The sequence below is a fragment of the Streptopelia decaocto genome (assembly GCF_964273445.1).
Source record: "Streptopelia decaocto genome assembly, chromosome: 8".
NCBI classification, from domain to species: domain Eukaryota; kingdom Metazoa; phylum Chordata; class Aves; order Columbiformes; family Columbidae; genus Streptopelia; species Streptopelia decaocto.
The window spans coordinates 655202-668852 of record NC_138662.1 but is presented as its reverse complement, the minus strand read 5'-3'; the positions used below and the strand labels follow the sequence as shown (position 1 = coordinate 668852).

Below are 13651 nucleotides of genomic sequence, written 5' to 3'. Positions count from 1 at the left end.
TGGCCACATTGTCAAATATTTCAGCTCTCAGATCTTCAAGTCTTAAAATACACGTTCATCTATTTAGATTTTACAATTCTGTGCTTTCTATTTAATTAAAAAAAAAATTAAAAACGCCATGACTTATTTGTTGACACTAGTTGGGGAAAATCAGTCTGATTTGGGCCTAATATTCATTTTAATCCCGTTCAAATCAAGGAGATGGTGAGCGTAGGGGTCAGATTGCCCTGACTACCCTGAAAGATCAGAACCATAAAGTTATACACAGGTATAACCATCTACTCTCACACCTTGTGTACACATTTCATAACTTTGTTTGCACTGTGTACTTTCACTCGGGCCAAAAGGAATTTTCAGCTCAAATAAGTTGTAATGTATTCTTGAAAGGTGAGTTACAATGTTAGTTATCTATAGTTCTTGGAACAGACAGTAGGACAGCAAAAATGTCAAAATATTGTTCATATTTTGCAGATTAATGACTATGTCGTACCCAAGTATTTTCCTGACATCTGCTCAGGGCAGATGTACAAATAAAGAGTTTTGCCATCGCGTAGAACAAGTTCTGATAACAACTCCATCCTTCACCAAAGGTTAGAAAAAAATTCTAGGATTATTTTCCAAGATTTTGGACTTTATGTTGTATGTCCTTTTATTTATTTATATGACAGCCAAATGGACAGACAGCCTTGACTAAAATGACTTACATAGATTTTTTTCTTTTCATAAGATGTCAACCATACACATTCCATTTCTTTCTTACGTGCCACACGATTTCAATAATTTCTAACTTTGAGATCTTTGTAAGTTTAATTTTTTTAGTGCTAAAAATATATGAATGGAACATTAAGCACAGCTCATCTTGGTCTGCAGGCAGGAAGAAACTTAAAAGAAAATTATGACAAATCTGAGAGGCATTTAAACTAATTCAGTTTCAGCTATACCAATAAACTAAAGAGCACCAAGACACTCACTCTGGCCATATTTCTTCCACCCACGTTATCAAGCTGTCTCAGTCATCAGAACTGGGTGGCAACACCCAAATGGCTTGTTGCAAATGGTCCATGGCCCACGCTAACTCCTGAACTCTTTCTGGAAGGTGTTCGAATGGCTGGTTGTTGGCTGAGCCAAAACTGGACCAAGGACAATTCTAAGAATTTAACCATTTAACAATCCAGTTCCTGAGCTGGTGCCCAAGTTACAGCACTTTTAAATTGACTAGTATGGATCTAGCCTTTGAGTTCAATTAGACTTCTCCAAGACTAGGGAATATAATTGCTTTGGGTTTTTGTTTTGTTTTCCCTCAAATTCACTGAGTTATTCAATTTTGGATCAGCTTATTTTCCTAAATATGGTCCCACCTTCTGCCCTCAGCTGGCAATCCCTGGAGAAGGTAATCCCAGCTTGCAGGAAGGGGAAGACGTACAGCATCAGTGTGAACCTGAGTAAGACTCCAGAACTCTCCTACACCCCACCAAACATGCATTTCCTTTGTACACCATTTATTGAGCACTAACATAGAATGTACTGACCTATTTTTCCCCAACTCACACTTCATTTTGATGAAATATTATATCTGTGCAAAAAGAAATTGCAGAGATGGAAAACTAAGATACAAGTTACATTCTTGATACACAGACAAAGCAAGTAAAATTATCAGATTCCTGTAGCTGACATCTAAGAGAGGCATTTACCTGTCTGTTTTGTGCCAAATGAAAACAGAAGAAGTATTTTGCTGCTTTGAAGGTCCACAATATAAAAATGGCAGCACCATAGCAAACTGGAAACAGCTTAGTATTTTTCTCATCTTATTCTCTGAGAACAGGTAACAACACAGTGGATACAGTAAGTGTCTCAAAATCACCCCTAGCTTTTAGGAGATAAAATAATCCACATGCCCTATGGTTGTAGAAGAAAACCGACTATTCTTCAGATGGCCTGTACGGCATCAAAGGGCACAAGGGAACCTGTTATGAAAAATGGCTCACAGAACATGAAGGGAGGAAAATGCTGTGGGGTCCCTCAGTACCTCTTCCCAATGTAACACGCACCTCTGCAGGATATTTTCTGATTTTTTTCCTGCAATTTTATTTCAGCAATTCTTATTCAGAAGATGCTTTCTTTGAGGAGCTATGCAACAGTTTATATGACATCCTGGAATCAGAAAACGGTGCTATTTAGTATTTAGCCTACATTGTCTTTATTTAATTTCCATATTCATAGCTAAATGAGCACTCCCTCACTCTTAGCGTTTGAACTCCAAAGAATGCCTTTCTCCCACAGAGTAACTGCCAGATATAATTACTACATTCATTAGCCCTTCCTGGAGTAATTGTCAGGAAAGCGGCAACCATACCTGCATCAATTTCTTCTTCCTCCTTGCTTTTTTTCTGCTTTCGTTCCAGGACAATTCGAGTTTTTGCTTCATCTCTCCCCCTTACCCTGGGTCTCTCGCCTTTTTCACCTCAAATCTTCTCCTCTCTTTATTTTTCCCTTCAAAATGCAGATTTGGGGAGGAAAGGGAGAGATGGCCCTACTGTCTCTCAGTGTTTTAATGTCTACCAATTTGTTATTGTTCCGGTTGGTTTTGCTGTAATTTAAAACCCTTCGTTCTCGCATTATAAGGAGATTCATTGTCCAGTTGTTTCATCAGTGACAACAAGAGAGCTGCACTCCTGTCTAGGGGCCAAGCTTCAGCAGATATTTAGAACTGCCACACGCCGTATGACGCTGTGCTGTGCCTTCCTGTTGGAGGACGGGGGAGGCGACAGGAATCCGTTGCACACCCTGCGTCAGAGAACGTGGTCACGCTGCCGTATATCACATGTAGGGTATGGACAAGTTACTGTGATTCTGAACTTACCTCCGACTCCAGCAACATTCACTGCCTGTCCTCAGCGACAGGAAAGCTGTCACTTGTTGTTAGCATATCAGACAGTCCCTGTTCTCGGAGGAGTCATAAATAAAGCTAGATTTAAAAAACAGAACAAACTTGGGCAGAAAAAGAACAATGAGCAGGAATGCCAAAATACAGTGAAAGACCACATTATGGCATTGTCAGCATATCTTAAACCAAGAAAAGCTGGAAATCTCATGAGAGACCAGAGAGAAGAATTCAAAATCAAGAAGGTTCCAAGAACAAACTTTACACTTTGAGAAAGAAATTCAAACATCTGTATTTTCATAGAATTCCCCTGTTTTTTAATACCTTATTTGGCAAACATAAAAAGAGCTAAATAAATAGAGAAAAACAACAGTCTCGGCCAATCTTCCCACTGCCTTCCTTTGAAATTGCCTTCAATTAATTAATTCTTTCATTTCCTTTCCTGATATTCATAATGGACATTTTTTTTCACTCTTTTCCACCCCTGTTCTCTGCTGGGCCTCCAAAGTCCCACATTAGCCTCACATCCCTGTCTTGATCCGCCACGACAATTCATCTAATCATACCGAACACCAGTAGCCTCTAGACAGATTAAAGGTATTCTAGCTTTTGCACAATATTTTAAAGCCAGAGCCTATTTAACATCGCACATTACTCCATCTATTCTGCACAGATTTTGTTTCATGGATATTTGCATTTGCAAAGAATCAGAACACTGTTGATAAGATTTTTATCTTTTGAAAGCAGAATTGATAAGACGTACAGAAGGTCGCTCTCTTGGATTTTCATTTGGTCTCTCATCTACTCAAAACCGGCACCCTGGTGACCCAAAAAAGAATGGAAAGAAATGCATGTGACTTCCCCATCCTCAGAATTGCATCACGAAGGATGAAACAGCATATTCTGTACAGAGGGCCGCTGTGCTCTATGGAACCCTTTTCTTGCATAAAAAAAGCCTTTCTTAACAAAACTGTGACTCATTAAAAATTTGACAGATACCACAGTCCAATGCATAGAACAAGGAAAATGGTGATAGACCGTTAGACACAGGCTCATTTCATAATGGGATCAGTTACTGTGAGCGCTGGCATCAGCATGCAAAGTGTTTTGGCTTTTTTAATATAAATTAAAACATGAAGGTATGTTTGTAGGAAAATTACATTTTAAAAATTTGATTTTTTTTAATTAAGATTTTAATTTTCAAAAATTTTCAAGAAGACGTGTCTACAAGAAAATATCTTTGTTGGAGGAAAAATGGATTCTTGATATTGAAGGGTTTTCCAGTACTGTCTTCAAACACTGTCGAGAACTCTTGCCAACACCAACTGTGCTGTAATTACTATTTCTTAATAAATTAGCAATCCTGGTCTAAGAAAATAATTCTTCAAATGTCATTACCTATGACAGAAAGTAACTTGCATAACCTGAGGTTTTATCCTACCTATCCTGAGTAAAACCTAAACCAAGTGCAATGATTTCAAGTGTATATTTTATACAAGGTATTGGATCACCTCAAAGAACCTCAACTAAACAAGATATTGTGAACTTAATAAATATCCGCCACACCCAATTGAACTGGGTGAAGTTGGCCAGGCCAGTCACATGAGGCAGACCCAAAGAACAAGACTTTGGGCAGTGCCCAAAGGAAACTGTGCAAGGAACTCTCTTGGGTCTCTTATTCATCATGCCATTATGTGCTTCTCTGCATCACAAAAACAACCAGTTCAGGAGAACTGGCGAGCTCGCATCATCACTAATACTCCAAGGAGTTTGCAAAACAGAACCAACATCAATTGACAAGCTAATCATGGAAAGCAAGCGTGGAGTTTGCTTGGAATAGCATTTCCTAAGTGCGAACATCCAAATAATTAAAAAAAAAAAAAAAAAGGCAAGCTAGGAACTACTAATTAAGCTTCCACAGGATTTTTGGAAATTATTTTGCATTGTCTTGATAATAAAAAAAAACTTTAAAACCCTTGTTAAAAACCTGAACCTTTCCAACTAGTTCTTCAATGGCTGCTTATTTCTTATTTGAAATTCAGGACCTGTCATAATAAACTTTTGTAATATTAATTTTGAAACTTATTCTGCAGTTAATTGTAACAACTCATACTTAGCCGAGATCTTTACTACATAAGCTACTCCAGGCCAATTGAGCAATTCTGGCCTTATCTCTAGTGTAAATGTACGGGAAAAAAATAAAATCCAGGAAAAGAAACCTTTTTAATGGTGCTTATTTCATTCAGAGAATTGATTTAATGTGAAATGCTTTTGTTCTAAATAAAGCTTAAAGTTTCATCTTGTTTATCATCTCAAACCATCTTCAGCAACAGCTGAAATTCTGAAAGTGAAAGCATATTTGCAGAACTTGTGTTTCCACACTCTTTCCTATGTAGAACTCAAAACATCTAAACCTTTATATGAGCGCCTTGCAATATGCATTCCTTTGGCAAACTCTTTTTATGTTGACAATTACTATAGAAGATTTAAAATAAATAAAGCACTAACCAGCTTTTCTCAATATTCCTAATAATTAAAAAAAATCAAATACACTAACATGACTAGACGTACTAATAAGGCATCTCAGAAGTGCAGTTTAAATGTAAATGTGATGCTAGAGAAGAAATACAGTTAAATCCTCACAGGAGTTTAGTGACTCCACGAAGTAAAAACCTCCGCTATCAGTGGTTAACTTCAGCAGAATCGGAGGAATAGCTACATCACCAGGGCAGTGCCAGAAGTTTGTTTCAGACATACTGCAAGCTAGAAAGCAAATAGATAAAATAATATCTCCTCACCCTGGAGGGAATGAAGACCTCAGCCTGTGGCCTCTTCAAAATCTCTCATGATTCCATTAAATATGGTCTCAAATAACGTTAGATAATACAGGTAAAATTATGTGTAAATAAAGCAAACTTCTGCCCTCACGTACTTCTGTACTTGCTTATCCAGAGATTTCTCTGGGTGTAACTGAAAAGAAAATTTGGCTTTATTGTTTATTTTTTTACATTCTTAGGTAGGATTAAGAATCAATTTAGCAATATACCACACAATAACATGCTTCTATTAAGCTTAAAAAGTGAGATTTGGCATAAAATTGTGTAGCTGAAATACCACTGTAGGGAACAGCGAACAGTAACTCCAAGTAAAACGTATTCAAGATGAAAGGATAAACCCTCCAGTTTTATTTACTGTAGACATAAGAAGTCAGTACCTAAGCCTATCATGAGGAAATATGTACATTATGAAAGGCAGTAAACAGAAGTGGCTGCATTTTTCCACAAGACCCCATATTAGATAGCACCACAAAGCACCAGGTCTAGGTAGTAAAACCTGTTTTTCTGACCACCCCTACTAGAAGATCTTGGTGTGAGTGTTAAAGCCTGTAATTAACATTTTTCTTTTCATAGTTCCTTTTTTTGGTGTAACAGAGTGACTCTTTTGGTAGTCTGACATATGTTTCAAGCCACCATGGCTGAGGACTTATTTCACGGCAACATCAAAATATTGCCCTAGCATAAGTATTGAAAACATGCATCATTCTATTTGTATACAGATAGCAACCTAAGTTCAAAGCCTCTCAGACTTCAGAATTGCTGCTACACAGCCATGAATAGTTACAGCAGTTACACAACATCCCTGTTCAATAAATCTAAACGCACACACAAGTACTATGGACTTACAATGCAATATTATAACATAAAATCCTATTTTATGCAATGCAGTGTAATCACAGATTGTGTAAAAAGTTTAAGACAAGATCATAATTCTGGGCAGGGCTACTTTGTGCAAATATGAAATTCTCCGAGAAGCAATGTGCTTCAACTCAGTGGAAAAACACAAGGCGCAATAAGAAAACTTCCATCACTATCACTTATTCTATATGCCTATTCCATGACAGCTTAAAGTGTCTGCATGAAAATAACATATTTCGAATTTTATACATACATACAGGTAAGTTAGAGGAATGGTAGCTGGAGGTCTTCTATAAAAAATCACAGGATTCTGGCAAAAGGGAATGTAAAATATGTCACAATCAGATCCGCGCTAAAGGGGAAAGACGTGAGCCCCCATGGAGTTAATGAAATTCCAATAATCCGTAAAACAGTAGGGAGTATATTTTCCTCCCATAATAGCTGTTTCAAGACAAAAACTGGAACTCATGTCTAATCTGAGGGTCTAGTATAGACTAATATCAACTGCGTCTGTATCAAAATGTTAGTGTTTAAAGTTATGTTAAGAAATTGATCACACAAATTCCAGAACAAAAGACAGATAAATATATTGCTCCTGTTATACTGGTATTTCTTAATAACTTAAAGAAAATTATATAGGACTTTTGCTATAATATATATTCACGGTTATTTAATTTCAGGCACTTAGTCTCACTGAGCAAACAGCAATTCATTTAGAGTCAGAGACTATATTTTCAGTGTCCTAAACCCACAGACTGACAACAACAGTCACGGCATGAAGTAAACCATATACAGGACAACATTTTGAACACCGCACACAAACTGCAAACCAGACCCTACTGAACCAGCAGAACTGCCACTGACTCAAATGAAGCTGAGTTTTTTTTCTAGACCCTTTGCATCTTCCAACAAATCAACATCATCTTTTTTTGATACCGCAGAATGTTCTGGGTACTTCTCTGTTGGGATATTATCCAATATTTATCATACTGTGTTATCAGATGTTACATATAGCCTTTCAACATTACTGAGATAAGTAGGAAGCCATTCTATAACATATTGTTAATACATTACCTACACACACAGATCCCCTACAGGTGTGCACATAACCATACATACGTGTTCACCTCAGCAGTCACCAGACACACTTGTGCCAGGACATACATACACAGAGCTACGTCAGCTTTGTGGTTTTGAAATTGCTAATTATCAACCAGCAGAGTAGACTTTGGGATTCATAGACTTGAATTCATAGACTTTGTCCGGAATGTGCAGCCTGCATGGCGTGGAGGTGATCTGCTTAGTCATGACGGAAGGGGGTGGCTTATCCAAGTCCACAAAGCATCATCTGCTGAGCGACTCCAGGAATCCACACCTGCCTTTTGAGGTACTTACTCATCTTTCCCCTTCTAAGTAGGATATTTTTCATATTTGCAGTGAAATCTAGTGAAACTGCAAGTAAAAACAGCTCTACTTAGAGAATAGAGTGCTGCTTAGAAGTTCAGGGTTTTTTTCGCTATGAATTTGGGAATTAGTTATCACACATACACCCAACTTTTCTGAATTCATCGTGATACAGATTAGAATCTATTACCATTGCAATGCTCTATTACTGTTGTAAGGATAAATCAAAACACTGACAATTTTTGCAGCAATCTCACTACTACGTTGTGCCTCTGTTGTAAATTTATAACTGTTTGCATTCCCATGTCATGGGTCATATAGGATTAAGGATCAAAACAATCTTTTCATCTGAGTGAGTTACAAGATGGCCCAAATCTTGACTAGTCTGCCAGGTACTACTGCAACACAGGTAATTAAGAATATCTATATAGTTCATATATAATGAATTTTAATTGGGGAATGATGTAACTGGTTAGTTCAATTCTACAGAGTGGTTTAGGAGGGGACAAACAGGCCAAATAATATAATGGAAGGTGTGAGTGGACTGGGAGAATAATGGGAACCTGATCAAATTGACTTAAGTCCTGCAAAACGTTTTCACATATGAAGACTGCAGACTAGGCCTTGCCTTTCCCCCGCACCCCCCCTCTAAACTAAAGGAATAAAAGCCTGCAAAACATTTAGCTGTATATTTTTGCTGTGGTGTGAGAAGAGCTGACATCTTGGTAGCAACAGGCTAAAGAGAAGCCCATGTTGCAGCAGAAGACCTGATGCTGAAGTAGAAACTTGGTCTTTTCCTGTGGTTCCCACATGGATTTTCTCCTTCATATCTGCTTACACCTGCAAGATCTGGAAGTGTCCTAAGCCCCTCTCACCGCAGGTGCTAGCACTAGGGTGACAGTTTGCTTAGCGCCTGCATTTTCTACATACTTTGTCCCTGGAACCTGAAAGAAAGCACAACTGAAAAAAAGATGGACTATCCTTCATATAAAAAAGTGGGGGGGGGGGGGATGGAGGAGAGCGGAACAGACAAAAGAAATGTAAGATGTTTATCATTTAACGTAGGAATCAATTTACCTTTTATATTCCTGCGAATCTAAGTATCTCTTATGACAAATATTATAGCTCTTTCGTTTTTCACTCTGCCTTGGAAAGCGGAAAAAAAGGGGGTAGGGGAAGATTTTTTCCATGTACCCTGTAATAGTTAAATGAAAACCTTAAGAACAGACCTGTTAATGTGAGGAACTCCCACCTCCTGCTTGTGGCACTGGTATGTAGGACCTGAGTATAACAACGTTCTCTTGCTTCGCATTATTTTAACCTTTTTCTTTTGTTAATTCACAAAAAGTTAACTGACACACAAGGAACATTTGGTACGAAGTACCTGAAAAATAGACCCCTGCTGTTAAAAAAATAGACATCACAGAAATACAGCATGGAATAAAGCAGTCATCATCTAATATCATGCTAAAGTCAATAAGCCTATCAGTGATTAAAAAATGAAACAAGTAGCAATAACTAATGGAGAGTATTGTATCCAGGACTTCAGAAGAAACTAGCATGAAGAGTTGAAACTTATATTTCAATTTCTCTTGAGTAACTGCACTGGTAACTGTTTTACCGTGTGCCAGAGGAGAATACAGGAATAATCCTTGTAACAAAAGCTAGTAAAAGAAACAAAAACGCTGAATAGCAAATATGCACAACTAGCAATTCACAAATAGGCTACAAAAAAAATGAGTAGTAAAGATATTCAACACCGTGCTGTATAGATTATATGTAAAAACTAATAAAACCAAAAGAGAGCCTCAGCAATATGTGAAAAAAATCCCTAAGTATACTTTTCATTATTTAGTCCAGCTTTGTACAAGACTCAGTTTTTGTTCTTTTAAACTTTTCCTTGTTTTTACAATACGACTTTTGGCAAAATTCATTTTATTAGCCACTGCTATAAGTAGAAAATCATACTGACAGTAATTGAAGCTGGGACTAAATTTCTTTTATTGGCTTAGAAATGGACTTATGGTTATTTTAAAACATCCACAGAAGAGTCAGATTTAGAAGCAGTGTTGGTAGTGGTTGTTTTTATCAGTATCATAAGGAAGGTTAAAAGGCACACCTTAAATATTCTTCACTTATGTTCTAATATTTTCCCACTTTCATTTTTTGTGATAATTTATTATACGAAATATAAATTTCTATCGGGAGAAAAATTTGTATATTCTATATTGTAATGGAAGTTTCATCAAATGCTGATGTTTAATGAATTGTATTATCCAGGAAGACATTTCTAAGAAATACATCCTATCTCAAGGCTGTTTGCAGATACATAATCTCTGTAACTAAGAGTTATAATGAGATATTTTATAAAACTGATGCCTAAGAACATTTACATTCAAAATCTACCGGTGTGAAAATATCTTTAAATTGTTTGTCTGATTGGTGATCATTCAAAGTCCATGCCAACTATTTTTTCAACCCTCTCTCCCCTTGACAAGTCCATGCTTATATTGCACCACGTGCTTTAACATACTGCTAAGAGTGATTTCTTACAATCTCATAATTAAATCTCTAAGCAATTCTTGCAGCTTTTTTTTTTTTTTGGTGACAGCCAAAGAGAATAATGATGTCAAACACGCAACTTCGTGCAACAAATTCCGATATTAATGAGAGCGAGTCGCATGAAACTTTTTTCAAAGGAGAATCCTGAGTATCATCTGTCATAGTCACTTCGTATACACTGGGAATTTTTAGTTAACTAGTAACAAATCATAGTAACCTTTTAAAAGGTAAATTACTGATTAAATTATGGACGAAATGGTACCATTTTTTTTTTGAATACTCATTTTAAATGGAACATTACAGTGATGTTTCCCAGCAAAGCCTTGTTCAGAGGTGGGGCAATAAGTCACAAACACGAGGCTAGCCCAGGACCCCAGTTATTGCAGAGATAACTATAACTAATCCTTCTGATTTAAAGGAGCAATTGATAATGCCCTGAGCTTTTCACCAGAATAAATACCAGTCTTACGTCACTGCTACTAATAAATACATCACTGTTAAGTCAGGATTGTATTGCCGTGTGCACACAGTGCCACCGCGTTACAACACCACAGGAACTTGCACTCTCCAGTTGTAGAATACCCTGAGAGAAATGACACCAGGAAGATTACAAAACGCTCCTGCGAACCTGAGACATGCCGTCAAGACATAACTTATTTCAACACAGCATCTCGGTTGTTGCAGGCTCAGAAAGGCTCCCCGACTTTCTGCGGTTGAGAAATTTAATTTAAAACAAACAAAAAAAGTCTGTTCATTCATTAAGCGAACGAGGCAGGAGAGCAGCAGCGCTTCCCTGCGCGCTCCTCACGCAGCACGGACGGGCACCCCGGGGTCTGCCCCTGCGCACATCCACCCCATCCCCGCCAGCTCCGGGCGGGAGGAGCTCGGCCCGCTCTCCTCAGCATCCTCCTCCCGGCCGGGCTGCGGCTCCCGTGCCCGGGTGCAGCACCATGGACACAGCGCCCGGGCCCCGCTCCCTCCCGGCCCGGCAGCGCCGCGGGGCGCCCGGCGCACCTGGAGCTCCCGGTGCGGGGTCCCGCCCGCCGCCGCCCGCCGCGGAGCAGCCCCAGCGCCTCTGCCCGCCCACGCAGCCCCGCGGGCAGCGGCAGCGGCCCTGGCAGACCCGCTCCCGCAGGGCCGTGCCTCGCACTCCCTCAGCGCTCCGCTGCTCCCCCCCGCTCCGGGAAAAGCCCTCTAACCCCGCCCCCCCCGGAGCCGCCGTCCTTCCCGCCGCCCCGAGCATCCCCGGCACCACGGCCTCCTCCCCGGCCCGGGGCTCAGCCCGCTCCCCATGCCGGGGCGCAGCTCCCGGCCGCGCACGCTTCCCCTCCCCGCCAGCAGCCCCTCCTGGCCCCTCTTCACCCCGCGGCGCCCCTCGCCAGCCCCCGCGCCATGTCTCCCTCAGCCCGGCGCTCTCCTCACGCCCCCGCCAGCCCTCTCACCTCGGGGGACGGTCACCCCGTAGCCCGCACTGACCTGGCGCTGTCAAGTCTCAGCGGGAGAAACTGTTCCCTTCTATTGGGATAAACTCCCCGGCTCGGCCCGTCCTACCGACCGGGCGCCACCCCCCCCGGGCCGGGCGCCGCCTCCCGCCCCGCCCACGCGCCCGGCGCTCGGGGGGACCCGCGGGCGCAGCGGGGGCCGGGGCCTCGCGGGCCGGCTGAGGCACCGGGCTGAGGCACCGGGCTGAGGCACCGGGCTGAGGCACCGGGCTGAGGCACCGGGCTGAGGCACCGGCGTGAGGCACCGGGCTGAGGTGGCTGCGGCCGCGCGGTAACGCGGCGAGAGGGACGGGGCAAGCGCTGCGAACGGGTCAGCGGGGAGGAGGCGCCGCTCCTCCCGCCTTTCCCCTCAGACCCCGGCCTTTCACCCCAGCCGGTTCCCTCCGGGTCCGTGCCCGGGCGCGAACGCACAAGCGCGTACCTGAGGGCAAGACCGCGGGCCCTGAGGTGGATCTGGAGTTTGATCTCTGCTCTCTGTAATCTCCTGACTGAAAAGTCAGTATTTCCGACTCCTGACTGCTTTCTCTTTTGCATTCCCGTTCTCCAGCTAACTCCTATCTGCGCTCCTGTCGCTGGTCTGGCCACCTCACGTCAGTTTGTGTCCTGCTGTGACAGCAGCAAAGGCTTTTCTGAAAAGATTCTTAGCAGTGACAGAGGTAAATGGAATTCTTTTTTTTCCCCTCACGTTTTTTAGCTACAGATTATCTCTCCCCTTTCCCCCTCCCCGCTGCCAGGAATGCAGGGGGAAATGGCACAGGCGGTGTGCGGTGAGTCTCAGGAGAGAGCAAGTTCAAACAAGCATGTCACCTCCTGCTTCTCCCTCTGATTCCTTCAGAAAGATGTGGAAAAAAGAAGTCATAAGATCACCAGGGGTTAGGGAGTCATCTTATAAGTCAGGATGCCCCAGGATACAAGAGTTTATCTTTAAAAACTCTTGATCTCTTGGACATCATCAGAAGATTCAGAGGATCCTAAATTTGCCTCATGGTTCTTAGTCATCAAGGATTTTGAAGGAGAACCTACATTTGCTTCATTATTTGTATACTGAGGGCAATTTATAGATTAGACTTGAGTACGTCAAAATACCTGGTCTACTTATATAGAGATACTGACATCGCCTGCAGCTTTTTGTTCATGAGAGCAATCTTTCTGTCTGTAGAAGCTTGAAGCCTGTGTTAATTTTTATGAGAACGATCTGCCTATTTGTATAGGCTTGAAGTGTTACTTCTGCTTTGACATATCAGGGATTTTTTTTCAATTCATGCTTTTCCCTCTGATTTTTTTAAGCTCTAGAAATATGGAAATCTTTTGTTTGTAAGTTTTTGTTGTTGTTGTTGTTGTTTTTCTTCTGGATGTTATTTTAACCTGCTGTAGTAATATGTATTCAGTAATACAGAATTAGGAGTCAGGTACGGAAAACAAGTAAAACAAAACCTCAGAATTAGCTCAAGATGTCATGAATGAATAAACAGGCAAATGTGGGTAAAATAATCTAATAATAACAGAGGCTGAAATACCTAAATTATTAATATTTCTAACCATTGTACAGCAATATCTGCGGTACATTTTCAATAGAAGGTTAAAAAGAGGATCCTAGCTGGGCAACT

At 41.0% G+C, this 13651-nt stretch overlaps 1 protein-coding gene across 2 annotated transcripts in view; it reads right to left on the bottom strand.

The window, feature by feature from the left end:
• The window catches only part of PPARG (peroxisome proliferator activated receptor gamma), a 51846-nt gene extending 39741 nt beyond the window's left edge, over positions 1–12105 (bottom strand). The window contains exon 1 of one of the 2 annotated variants that reach the window (XM_082059769.1): positions 12019–12105. The gene's annotated coding sequence lies outside the window, so the exon portion shown is untranslated. Of the gene's footprint in view, positions 1–11984 lie in introns of both variants that reach the window. The other variant, XM_082059768.1, reaches the window with a different exon arrangement.
• Between the last annotated feature and the right edge of the window lie 1546 nt (positions 12106–13651).